Source organism: Schistocerca serialis, chromosome 4 (genome assembly GCF_023864345.2).
Source record: "Schistocerca serialis cubense isolate TAMUIC-IGC-003099 chromosome 4, iqSchSeri2.2, whole genome shotgun sequence".
In the NCBI taxonomy this organism is placed as follows: Eukaryota; Metazoa; Arthropoda; class Insecta; order Orthoptera; family Acrididae; genus Schistocerca; species Schistocerca serialis.
Genome location: NC_064641.1, coordinates 788,206,150 through 788,220,015, shown reverse-complemented (window position 1 = coordinate 788,220,015; position 13,866 = coordinate 788,206,150).

Here is a 13,866-nt window from a genome sequence, read left to right as displayed (position 1 = left end):
AACACGCTACGTCAGAAGCTAAGCTTTCACATGTAATATTGATCTTTTTTTGGGTGTGTTATACTTTAAGACACATCACACATCATGTGCCAGTAAATTTAAAGTTATGACATAAATGTATCGGCTCGAAATTCTTGTAAGTGGCTGGTCCCCAAACTGTTCAGTTTCGAACGCTCTGTGATTTAGATATCCATTCCACTTTCTCACACGTAACATAATTCATCTTGCATGGAAAGAAATTTACTTTGAAAGTAACGCTTTTCTAACCACCGTTCGCAATACTATCCGGAGACTGTTAGAAATAGGTTCGATTTACCAATTGCCAGAGAGCGCCAGAAAACAGGCATAATTGTGCGTGTGCAACTACAGTGGTGTAGGAAGCCCGTATGTTCGTGTGTATAAAGCACTAAGAGAGCTTACATTACACCATAAAAGAAACAGGGCATCAGAGGATACTCCAAAGAGTATCAAAATTTCGTAAACCATACTAAAATGCATAATTCGGCTCGAAGTGCAAATTGGCTTTTTCCAGATTCACAATGAAGTAAGTCCCATCTGATATTAAGCTTTTCAGTGTGGTTTTTGGGATGTAAATTTTCTTGGAGTACCAGTACTCTACGATCTCATTTTTGGTTCTTTATTATGACATAATACCATATACGGCAGACAACTAACTTGGAAATGAAATAAAATCAGAACAACTGAAGTTAATAATATACTTTTGCCCTCCGTAATTATGTGAATATATTAGTTCACTTGATAGCTCCCGGCCACAGAAATCCGTTTTGTTCTCATTAGACGTGGGAACTGTACACGAAGAGAAGCAGCGAAATCACTTTACGTAAACACGGGTCATGTGGAGGTTAACTCCCTCCCCACTATGACAAAGACAACTCTGTGCAAACGTGAATCTGGCAGCTAGGGCGCGCGAGAGAAATTGTTCTCGTTTGCATCTGGCTGCTTGCTGCTACTACCGATACAGCTAACAGCCGAACTTCAAGTAGCGGGCGACGGTACTGCTTATACGCGAGTCAAATGCGCATGCGCAACAGACAGCTGGCAATTGGTCAAAGGAACCTAATGTGAACAGTTGTGATGTCATGCTCATAGCAAGCAGCAAGGTTACTAAGCAGTTTGTTGTTACGAAGAATTACAGTCTGCGCCCTACGGCCTTTTGCAGACGCTTGTGCGTGCACGGTTTTTTGTTGTTGCAAATTGCACATTTCCATTTCCACAAAAGTTTTATTTTTTCCCCTCTCGTTTATATTTTATTGCCGCAGTATCATTCTCCAGTAGCAGGATACAATAACATTCTTTGCTAGAGAATCAATTCTGCAGTAAAAATTACAAAAATTTACTGAAAGCTAAAACAATGAAAAATTCCCGGAATTCCGAAAAATTCCCGGGTTTTTCCCGGTTTTCTCCCGGATGAAAAAATTCCCGGGTTTTTCCCGTATTTCCTGGTTGTCCCGGGTCGTATACACCCTGCAGCGGCATTTCTACCAAGTAGAAAACAAAATTTTACAGCTGCACGTTGGTCACTTAAACTTGCAGTATTAAGAAACGAAACAAGAACAAAAACCTTTTTTCACACACACACACACACACACACACACACTCTGTCGTACCTGACTGGACGAGGTTCTCCTTACTCGTCTTCGTGTAGGCCACAGCCCTATGGCGCATGGCTTTCTCCGGCCATCGGACCCTCCAATGTGTTGGGCTTGTGGCGCACAGATCACTCTGCGCCACATTTTATTACACTGTGTTTTATTTTCCTACCAGAGGACAGCGGCAGATTTGCCAACGGATATGCCTTATTTTCACTAACGCTCAAACGAATTTGAGAGAGTTTTCAAGTTTCGTGATTTGCTCCACTTGCTTCCTCAAATTTTAGACAGATGTTCTTAATGTGTTAACATAGCGATTGGCTCAACCATATTTTTGTAAGTGGTCAGCCAGTCACATTTCCCTGCGCCTTCCCTTTAGCTCCTCTGCCGTGTTACTTCCGTTAGAATCCTAGTTATAACAACTTTCACCCTTTCTCCGCTGTCTTAAGGCGTTTGAGGTAGTGTGTTTGTATGGGTTAACGCGAGTGAAGTGGGAGTGAGTGCATGAGTGTAACTTTATAGGGTTCCTCCTCACTGTATGACGATAATTTTGGTAATTTTATCCATATTTGTTTCTTTTAACGCCTGTACGGGCGGGCGCTGATAAGCTCGCCGTTGAGCCCCCGTAAGCTCCAAACACACACACACACACACACACACACACACACACACACACACACACACACACAGAGTCTGACTGTTGGCAACACCTTGATTACGAAATCAGGCATTTTTGATCCACCGATGAACAACAATGCTTCCGAAATGTCACAGCTGTGTGCTGACGTTGACACATGACGTATTAATTTCGATAGTTACAGTAATTATGAAGAGAGCTCGACGTCTTTTGCGGGTTAATCATTAATGAATCTGGGAATGAGCTGTGCTTGACGCAGGTGCTGGCAGCGCGCTGATTAATTACTGGCCGTGCGCCGTCGCCGCAGGAGAGGACAGAGGACAGGACAGGACAGACGGTGTTTGCGAGGGCGGGCAGCTCGCGTCCGCGTCCGGGGGGGATTGTTTGCGGAGCCGATAAGGCGCAGGCCGGCGTGAAAGGCGGCCGCCGCCCTCGTGTCCGGCTAAGAGGCGAATCCTCTTAAGACCCGGCCCGGGCCGGCGACACTCCTGTTCATTTCGCGGGGAACAATTAAAGAGCGTCCCGGCGCCGACCCACTGTTTGTCGTGTAGATCCCGGCCGGACAGCGCCTTCTGACCAATTGACTCGATTGCGTCCGTTCTCGCCCCGTCCCCGTCACCGTCCCTAACCGTTTGGGGTGCCACGTGGAGACCGCTCGGCTGTTCGACAGACTCTCCTCCGCTCGCTCTCGCCCGTAAACTGCGCCGCGCTTTACAGCGGCGCAGTGCGCGTTACGGCTTGCCAACTAAAGCTCCCTTTTTTCGAGATTCTTCTCGCTCTCTCCCCTCCAGATCATTTGTACTCCTCTCTTACAACCTTCTTCCCCCATTTTCTTTTTTCTGTTCACATATCTCTTTTTCTTCCAAGATATCTTCTTTCGAGATCCCCGTCTTCTTTCTGTTCCTCCATTTTACTCTATGTCTGCCTCATCAACCCCACTTTCTCCTAATCTTCTGTCTCCTCCTCTTTCTCCACCCTGTTTGATCTTCTTTCGTTATCCCCATTCTAATTCTGTCCTATCCTTCTGCTCTTCCTTCTCAGTCCACATTTTCTTCTGACTCTCCTATACCTTCTCTGCCCACATCCTCTTCCTCTTGTGCTCCCCTCTCCTTCTGTGCTCCCCTCTTCCTTCTGTGCTCCCCTCTTCCTTCTGTGCTCCCCTCTTCCTTCTGTGCTCCCCTCTTCCTTCTGTGCTCCCCTCTCCCTTCCGTGCTCCCCTCTTCCTTCTGTGCTCCCCTCTTCCATCTGTGCTCTCCTCTTCCATCTGTGCTCCCCTCTTCCATCTGTGCTCCCCTCTTCCATCTGTGCTCCCCTCTTCCATCTGTGCTCCCCTCTTCCATCTGTGCTCCCCTCCTCCTCCTCCTCCTCCTCCTCCTCCTCCTCCTCCTCCTCCTGTGCTCTCTTCCTCCTCCTCCTCCTCCTCCTGCTCTTCCTTCTGTGTCCTCCTGCTCATCCTTCTGTGTCCTCCTGCTCATCCTTCTTTGTCCTCTTTTCTTTTCTGTCGCTCTCTTCTTCCTCTCACCCTTCCTCGACTCTCACACCTTTGGATTTATATTCCGCCACTTACCCACTTAGCTACATCAATAGATAAAGTTATGCAGTCACCACCTGGCAGCCTTAAACTGCATTTTCTACCGTTCTCCGTAAGAATTCCGTTCTCTTGGACAGACCAGGGACGAAAGAAGATTTTTATTTTTGTGGAACCTTAACTCTGTGGATGAGCACTTAGTCTTTCATACTAATAGTCTTTCATACAAATAGTCTTACATAATTTTTTTTTTTTTCGGTCATCAGTCTACTGACTGGTTTGATACGGCCCGCAACGAATTCCTTTCCTGTGCTAACCTCTTCATCTCAGAGCAGCACTTGCAACCTACGTTCTCAATTATTTGCTTGACGTATTCCAATCTCTGTCTTCCTCTACAGTTTTTGCCTTCTACAGCTCCCTCTAGTACCATGGAAGTCATACCCTCATGTCTTAGTGGATGTCCTATCATCCTGTCCCTTCTCCTTATCAGTGTTTTCCACATATCCTTTCCTCTCCGATTCTGCGTAGAACCTCCTCATTCCTTACCTTATCAGTCCACCTAATTTTCAACATTCGTCTATAGCACCACACCTCAAATGCTTCGATTCTCTTCTGTTCCGGTTTTCCCACAGTCCATGTTTCACTACCATACAATGCTGTACTCCAGATGTACACCTTCAGAAATTTCTTCCTCAAATTAAGGCCGGTATTTGATATTAATAGACTTCTCTTGGCCAGAAATGCCTTTTTTGCCATAGCGAGTCTGCTTTTGATGTCTTCCTTGCTCCGCCCGTCATTGGTTATTTTACTGCCTAGGTAGCAGAATTCCTTAACTTCATTGACTTCGTGACCATCAATCCTGATGTTAAGTTTCTCGCTGTTCTCGTTTCTACTACTTCTCACTACCTTCGTCTTTCTCCGATTTACTCTCAAACCATACTGTGTACTCATTAGACTGTTTGGCCGTGCGGTTAAGGGCGCTTCAGTCTGGAACCACGTGACCGCTACGGTCGCAGGTTCGAATCCTGCCTCGGGCATGGATGTGTGTGATGTCGATAGGTTTAAGTAGTTCTAAGTTCTAGGGGACTTATGACCACAGATGTTGAGTCCCATAGTGCTCAGAGCCATTTGAACCATTAGACTGTTTATTCCGTTCAGCAGATCATTTAATTCCGCTGGTGGCCGAGCGGTTCTGGCGATACAGTCTGGAACCGCGCGACCGCTACGGTCGCACGTTCGAATCCTGCCTCGGGCATGGATGTGTGTGTTGTCCTTAGGTTAGTTGGGTTTAAGTAGTTCTAAGTTCTAGGGGACTTATGACCTCAGCAGTTGAGTCCCATAGTGCTCAGAGCCATTTGAACCATTTTTTTTGACAAGTCTCTCCCTATAGCTTACCCCTACTTTTTTCAGAATCTCGAACAGCTTGCACCATTTTATATTGTCGAACGCTTTTTCCAGGTCGACAAATCCTATGTAAGTGTCTTGATTTTTCTTTAGCCTTGCTTCCATTATTAGCCGTAACGTCAGAATTGCCTCTGTCGTCCCTTTACTTTTCCTAAAGCCAAACTGATCGTCACCTAGCGCATTCTCAGTTTTCTTTTCCATTCTTCTGTATATTATTCTTGTAAGCAGCTTCGATGCATGAGCTGTTAAGCTGATTGTGCGATAATTCTCTCACTTGTCAGCTCTTGCCGTCTTCGGAATTGTGTGGATGATGCTTTTCCGAAAGTCAGATGGTATATCGCCAGACTCATATATTCTGCACACCAACGTGAATGGTCGTTTTGTTGCCACTTCCCACAATGATTTTAGAAATTCTGATGGAATGTTATCTATCCCTTCCGCCTTATTTGACCGTAAGTCCTCCAAAGCTCTTTTAAATTCCGATTCTAATACTGGATCCCCTATCTCTTCTAAATCGACTCCTGTTTCTTCTTCTATCACGTCAGACAAATCTTCACCCTCATAGAGGCTTTCAACGTATTCTTTCCACCCATCTGCTCTCTCCTCTGCATTTAACAGTGGAATTCCTGTTGCACTCTTAATGTTACCACCGTTGCTTTTAATGTCACCAAAGGTTGTTTTGACTTTCCTGTATGCTGAGTCTGTCCTTCCGACAATCATATCTTTTTCGATGTCTTCACATTTTTCCTGCAGGCATTTCGTCTTAGCTTCCCTGCACTTCCTATTTATTTCATTCCTCAGCGACTTGTATTTCTGTATTCCTGATTTTCCCGGAACATGTTTGTACTTCCTCCTTTCATCAATCAACTGATGTATTTCTTCAGTTACTCATGATTTCTTTCATAATACATCGGTGTTTATGTTGTATAATTAACATTAATCAATCCTTTCAATTTCTCTCCAAGAAAGTTTATTAGAATTTTTTTCTATGAGACACCGATTTTCTAGAGTGCTTTGTGTATACCTCTGACATCCTGTTACTTTCAGTGTGAGGCAGTTGAAAAGCGTTACTGCGAGTTGTCCTGTTAGTGGTGATGGCATAGATGTAAGCCATCGGATCATACGAAACTCTCCAGATGATGATATAGGTATCACCAGCCTGCAAGGACAGGTTTCGCTCGTCATTATTTCTTTAGTAACAGAAGAGCTTTGTTACGGAGAAGGCAACAGCGTTATTGTCACCATAATTCCCAACAACAATATTAATGGAGAATGGAAATGTCGTGTGGCTAGGGCCTTCCGTCGGGTAGCCTGGTGCGAGTCTTTCGAGATGACGCCACTTCGGCGACTTGCTTGTCGATGGGGATAAAATGATGATGGTTAGGACAACACAACACCCAGTCCCGGAGCGAAGAAAATCTCCGACCAGCCGGGAATCGAACCCGGGCCGTTAGGTATGACATTCCGTCGCGCTGACCACTTTTTTTAAAATTTCATTTTGTTCGCTTTTGTTCTTTGCATCTGCTCGGGGCGGACGTCGTAAGACGTCCTTTTAAGTTCGTTGTTGATCGATTAACTCAGTTTTTTTTTATTACAGAGGACAGCTAACCCTCTGACCGAACACGCTGATCTACCGTGCCGGCACCACTCAGCTGCCAGGGGCGGACAAAAACATGAATGAGACCACACGAAATAAGTATAAAGCGTGTCCCTCCTAAAAGTCGTCAGGACCATTTTCTGTGGTGTTTCAGCATGTATTTGCAATTTCGTTTTTGCATTGTGTAGCCGGAGTCAGTCCAAAGAAATAGTGACCATCGCACCTTTCACGCGACATCCAAGTGTCGACGGAAAGCGTCGCTTTGTATTCCGTCAAAAAAAAATTATTTTTAAAGAGGGATTTTACATGCCAGTTTGATAGAGCGGTCCCTGATTAGTCTAGTACAATACTTGTTTTATCGATATGTATAAACAGCGACAGTAAAACTCGAAGACTCACCCCTCATTCTCCCGTTATCCCACTCCCCGCTTTATTTTTTCATTTACCTGTACATGGCAGCAATCTAAATAATTTAGCTTCAGCACGTCAGCTGCGCCATCAAACCGGTGGCTTGGCGCCTCTGCGGAGGTGGAGCCCCAGTGATTAATGACGTCACGCGTATCTGGCCTACCTGACGACACAAGCCGCTTCGTCACTCCCGCCCTTTACTGCGCTTCATTTACTTTACTTCATGCCTCCTTTGTTCCTCTGGGCTCATTTGTTGGGCGTTTCTGTAGTGTGGGCCCAAGTTGTCTGAGCGTCTCTGCGATACACTGGAGTGGAGACACGAAGGAAATAAAACCTCGCGTGTATATAGGAAGTATCTGTCGTGAATTTGCTACAATATGAAGTTTGATCTGACAGTTTTGAATGATGAGCAGTCCCATATGATTATCTGCTTAAAAAAAAAAACGGTGTTCAACTTGGGTATTGTCTGTATGACTTAATTACGGTGAACCAGTCTCCTAATTAAAAGAAAAGCTCGCGATGGGAAATTTGGAAATTTGTGGGATGGTGTTATGTGACCAAATTACTTAGGTATCGTCCTTAAGCCTACACACTACTTAATCCAACTTAGACTAACTTAACGCTATGGACAACACACACCCATGCCCGAGGAAGGACTCGAACCTCCGACATGGGGAGCTGCACGGACCATGACAAAGCGCCCAAGACCGCGCGGTAGCTCGCGATTATTTAGTTAACTCCGATGAATAATTTCAAACTTACAAACAATACACGAACATCCTCTGAAAGGTTTAGAATAAACATTGACATTTTAAACAAAAGATACAGCATATAACATTCTTGATGTTAATGCGGGTTTATTTTATTGTTCGTTAGATAGAAGCAGCTCAGAGGAAGGGCACATACTCTCTCTTCAGTCGGCGAACATGTTAACTGATTAATTACGGAATTATCTAGTTTTACGGGGACAGATGCGTGCACTTAACTCGATGGTATTTTTAGTTTTCAATTAAATAATTTTTTTTCGAATTTTCCATAATTTGTTAATTCATTAACAACTGAACATAATGTGGAAGTTTCTAGTAACATTGTTTGATTTTGTAATTAGCGTTGGTCAAAGATTTCGCTTACTCTTGCTAGTTTCTAAACAAAGTGTAAATATAATTTAATAATACTTCATCAATTTCTGGTAAAGAATCAACCCCATTTGCGTGAGGTGACTACGAAGTGGTCTGTTCTTTGCTACAATCGTGTGAGTGTATAGTTTCTGTGCCCTGTTCGTGCTAGTGTCGCCGTTTCTACCGTATACTGCTGTTTAATTTCTTGTATAAGACTCGCTTTCCGAGACTACTGCGATGTTAATTTATTTTTAGTTCAAGGTGAATAGTAGTACATGGTAGAATCGGCGATATAGGGCAAACGGGTCATAGAAACTGTATGAAGGAGGACGAGGAAAAATAAGAGATCAAATATTTATTTCTTCCGCCGCTTTGCAAATGTCTTTTTTATTGCTATTTATTGAACAAGAATTCTTGAGCTGAATAATTATATATTTTCTGTGTTGTTGCAGGAGGTGAGCAACTCTTTCTTATCATGTGATCGATGCGCGATGGTGAGTAGTAGATTTTTTTTTTTACGTAACATCCTACATGTTTGCAAACGGAAAATTTGAACAACACTTGATGTTAACACGGACACTTTTCGCTTTTACAACCGTCAGGTAGTCTGGTTGAGCGAAAATAGCTGCGTGCTTTTAATGAGTATCCTGCTAACAGAGCACCTGAAAACACCGCGGCAAATAGCATTTCCATTTGAAGCAAGTTGCCTTTCTTTGTAGAGTGAAACGTTTTCTCTGGTTTCTTTATTTGTAGCTCAAGCCACTGGCGTATTTGTGTGAGTTCTTTGTCTGTACTGGCTTTATTATCGAAAATGTCGATAGCAAATGATCAATGTTTCCACGTGGCCACAACTTCCTTGGCGCTTTAGTTTTTCCCCAACTTTGCTGAAAACCATGTCATTTAAACTCTAATGGCTGATAGCCGATTATACTCCATGACTTCGCTCGAGCAATGTGAAATGAGCGTAAATAATGGCTGTCAGTTCATCAGTGTGTCACTATGCTACGCGTACACGCAATACATGCTTTGATTACTGAATGAAACGCTCATTGTGGAACGCTTTCTTTCGTGTTAGTTACAAGAGAGATAGTCCCTACTTTCTGAGTTAAGCGCCATGTAATAATATTTTTCTGTCAGGATTTTCCGACTGAAGCGTTTTTTTTTTTATTTTTTTTATTTTTTTTTTAATACTTACTTTACTAGGTTTCCTATACCCTTTACATACATTATGTTATCAAAAGTATCCGGACACCCCCAAAAACATACGTTTTTCATATTAGGTGCATTGTGCTGCCACCTACTGTCAGTTACTCCATATCAGCCACCTTAGTAGTCATTAGACATCGTGAGAGAGCAGAATGGGGCGCTCCGCGGAACTCATGGATATCGAACGTGGTCTGGTGATTGGGTATCACTCGTGTCATACGTCTGTACGCGAGATTTTCACACTCCCAAACATCCCTATATCCACTGTTTCCGATGTGATAGTGAAGTAGAAACGTGAAGGGACACGTACAGCACTAAAGCACGCAGACCGGCCTCGTCTGTTGACTGACAGAGACCGCCGACTCTTGAAGAGGGTCGCGATGTGTAATAGGCAGACATCTATCCAGACCATCACACAGGAATTCCAAGCTGCATCAGGATCCACTGCAAGTACTATGACAGTTAGGCGGGAGGTGAGAAAACTTGCATCTCATGGTCGAACGGCTGCTCATAAGCCACACATCTCGCAGGTAGGTAAATGCCAAACGACGCATCGCTTGGTGTGAGGAGCGTAAACATTGGACAATTGAACAGTGGTAAAACGTTGTGTGGAGTGACGAATCACGGTGCACAATGTTGCGATCCGATGGCAGGGTGTGGGTATAGTGAATGCCCGGTGAACGTCATCTTCCAGCGTGTGTAGTGCCAACAGTAAAATTCGGAGGCGGTGGTGTTATGGTGTGGTCGCGTTTTTCATGGAGGGGGCTTGCAACCCTTGTTCTTTTGCGTGGCAATGTCACAGCACAGGCCTACATTGATGTTTTAAGCACCTTCTTGCTTCCCACTGGTTGAAAAGCAATTCGGGAATGGCGAGTGCATCTTCCAACACGATGTTCATAATGCACGGCCTGTGGCAGAGTGGTTACATGACAATAACATCCCTGTAATGGACTGTCCTGCACAGAGTCCTGACCTGAGCTCTATAGAACACCTTTGGGATGTTTTGGAACGCCGACGTCGTGCCAGGCCTCAGACCGACATCGATTCCTCTCCTCAGCGCAGCACTCCGTGAAGAATGGGCTGCAATTCCTCAAGAAACCTTCCAGCACCTGATTGAACATAGGCCTGCGAGAGAGGAAGCTGTCTTCAAGGCTAACCATATCGAATTCCAGCAATCCCGATGGAGGGCGCCACGAACTTGCAAGTCATTTTCAGCCAGGTGTCCGGATACTATTGATCACATGGTGTAGTTACACGTACTGTTTTTCCCCCTAAATCTAGACGTGTTATTTGCCGATGTGTCTATGGTCGAGGTGATATCGTGATGTAATCGCCAAAACGACGGTATCTGTGCTACAAGTGAATTTACTTCAAGCTCAGAGGAGATGCTGTTTTACTACTTAGACCGAACGGTATGAAGTACACTAACAAAAGAGTGTAATGGAAACTTGGGCTTGCAGCTGTACTGTTATTTTTCTGCGTGGAATCAGGTTGTGTTGAATTATTCGTCATAAGCAATAATGTTTGACGAGAATAAACTCAGAGGCATTAATGATATTCTGAAGCCACACAGTCTCGCAAATTTATCTGTGTATGATAATTTCATTGTGGTTCTACAATCTCATCCTTCACATTTTCGTATATTTTTTCACTCCTTTATAAAATTAATTCTTGTTCTAAAGCGACTGTAGTTCCACTCACATATCCTAAGAGAAAGCAGCGTTGGAATTTGAAATCGTCTCTTAGACGATCAATATGAAACAAAACAGGCAGTTAAAACAAGGGGATAAAATGACGTTTAATACCAAAACAGGCAAGAAATAGCGTACCTTATTAGAAAAACCTCATGCTTTGTGAGTAATAAAGTAATAGCGTGATGCAAAAGAAGAGAACTGGAAGAAAAGGCATTTATAGAAGCAAACTGGGAAACTAGTTTTAAGTAAGAGTTGGCCATTACACTTTGCGCATGAGTTCCGGTGCTGCTAACAGTTTGTCACAATTTCTTTCCTACTTAACTCTGCAGAAACTTTCCTGCATACGTTGCGGGACTGAGAAAGCATACGGGTGGGATAGGCTTGGCCAGTAATAAATCTTTGTCAGTGTCATCGTGTACGATGTAGTATGTTTTGTAAAATTGGATTTCACTTATCTTGATTAGGTAGTAGAAATATCTGATATTGTTACGATGAGGACTAGAGAAACTTGTATCTCCATGAGTCTGTGTGGAATTATCATAGAAACACACAGTTAGTTAGCTAGTAAGTAACATGTTGCATAAATCACTTGAACAATTCTTTCATCGAAATTATGGGGAACCAGTCAGTTTATAGGATGTGCATAGGTGATTAGTGTTAACATTATTGAATACGTAAATTTTTTTAGTCCTACTTACGAAACTACACTTAAAAACAAATTTCTCTCCATTATGTTCCTCCAGTAGTGAGTACATGGAAGTTGTAGTTAGTCTTACTCAGTAAACCGCTATGGTGCTAATTATTCGTGCAGCTCTTCTGTACCCCTGAGGGACGTAATTCAACGAACTAATTTTACAATATGATACAAAGCCGCGAAATGTATTTCGAGACGGTCAGCAGGAAAAGTTTCGTAACGTGTGTTACGTACTGTAATCGCATCTTAATAGCCGTCTCATCAAAAGTAATTTGCATACCCCTACGTAGCGCGGAATAGACAACTAGATGCCACGAAAGGGGGGCCCGCCAGTATAATAGGGGGCGAACAGTTTGTGTTGTCTGTACAGAAACAGTAACAGCAGAATAGGTGGGTTAGGAGAGCTCAGTGATTTCGAACGTCGACTAGTCATTGTATGCCACCTGATTAACAGATTCATCAGGGACATTTCAATCCTTCTAAAGACGCTCAAGTCTACTGTTGATGATTTGATGGTGAAATGGAAACTCGAAGATACAACGGCAGCTGAACCAACACCGGGGAGGCATCGAATGCTGACGGACAGGAACCATCGAGCATTACTGAAGGTGGCAGTAAAAAAATACGTAAATCTGCTAAATGACGCTTGAAGTGGTCTAAAGAGCGACCAACTGGACAATGAATGACTGTAAACTATGATGAATCACACACACTACGCCCTCTGGCAATCCTTTGGAAAGGACAGGTTTTGGCGAGAACGTTATCTGCGAACATGTGTGCTGCCAGCAATGAAGTATATAGAAGGTTGTGTGCCGGTGAGGGTGTATTTCATGGTTAGGGTGTGGTCCGCTTATTGCTCCTAAATACGGAAGGATATGAACACATTTTACAGTGTTGTGTACTGCAAACGAGAGAAGAATTATTGGGAGACGTTGACTGATTCATCAGCATGACAATGCACCCTGTCATAAAGCAGCATCTGTGAGGCAATTGTTTGCGGGTAGTAACATTGCTGATATAACCGCCAGGTTAGCCGAGAGCGCTAATGCCCTGCTTCCTGGACTCTAGTAGGCGTGCTGGCCCCAAATGGAATCCGCCCGGCTATTTAACGACGAAGGGCCAGTCAGCTTTGATGTGGTTTTTAGGCGGTTTTCCATATCCCACCAGGTGAATACCGGGCTGCTCCCCACATTCCGCAGTTTCACAGTTTACACTTGACGCAGACGGTTGGGGTACACTACTTCTGTCCCAGCGGGTACAGAGTGACTACAGGAAGGGCATCCAGCCACCCTCCTAAACTAACAGTGCCACAATCCATAGTAACAAACAGGACCTGGCAGTGGCTCGAGTGGGATCTGGATAAAACAGCAACGTTACTGATATGTACTAGTCTGTCCAGACTTCGGACTTGAACATACTAGACCATCTTTTTTGCGGTGAGTTAGAACGTAGAGTTCGCTCCAGGTCCCAGGCGCGATGCTTTCTAAAACAGTGTTGATTCGTGGACATCAGCTCCTCAGTCCCACGAAAATTTATTACAATCGAACTGAGACGTTCAAGGATTCTGCAGCAAACCGAAATTAGGGATGTTGGTCTGTGATTTTGCGGGTCCGGTCCTTTACCCTTCTTCTTATAGGAGTCTCTTGCCCTTTGTTTTCCAGTCGGTTTGCGCTGGGCGAAAGATACGCGATAGCTGCACGCTTGGGAAGAGGCAATTCTCGTAAGGTATTATTTTTGTAAAACCGAATTGGGGTTCCATCCGGACCTGGAGACTTTTTTTTTTTTTTTTTTTTTTTTTTTTTTTTTTTTTTTTTTTTTTTTCTTCAAATCTATCAGTTGTTTCTCTATGCCAGCGATGCTTATTACTGTGTCGTCCATGTCTCTCTCTCTCTCTCTCTCTCTCTCTCTCTCTCTCTCTCTCTCTCTCTCTCTCTCTCTCTCTCTCTCTCTCTCTCTCCCTCCCCCTCCCC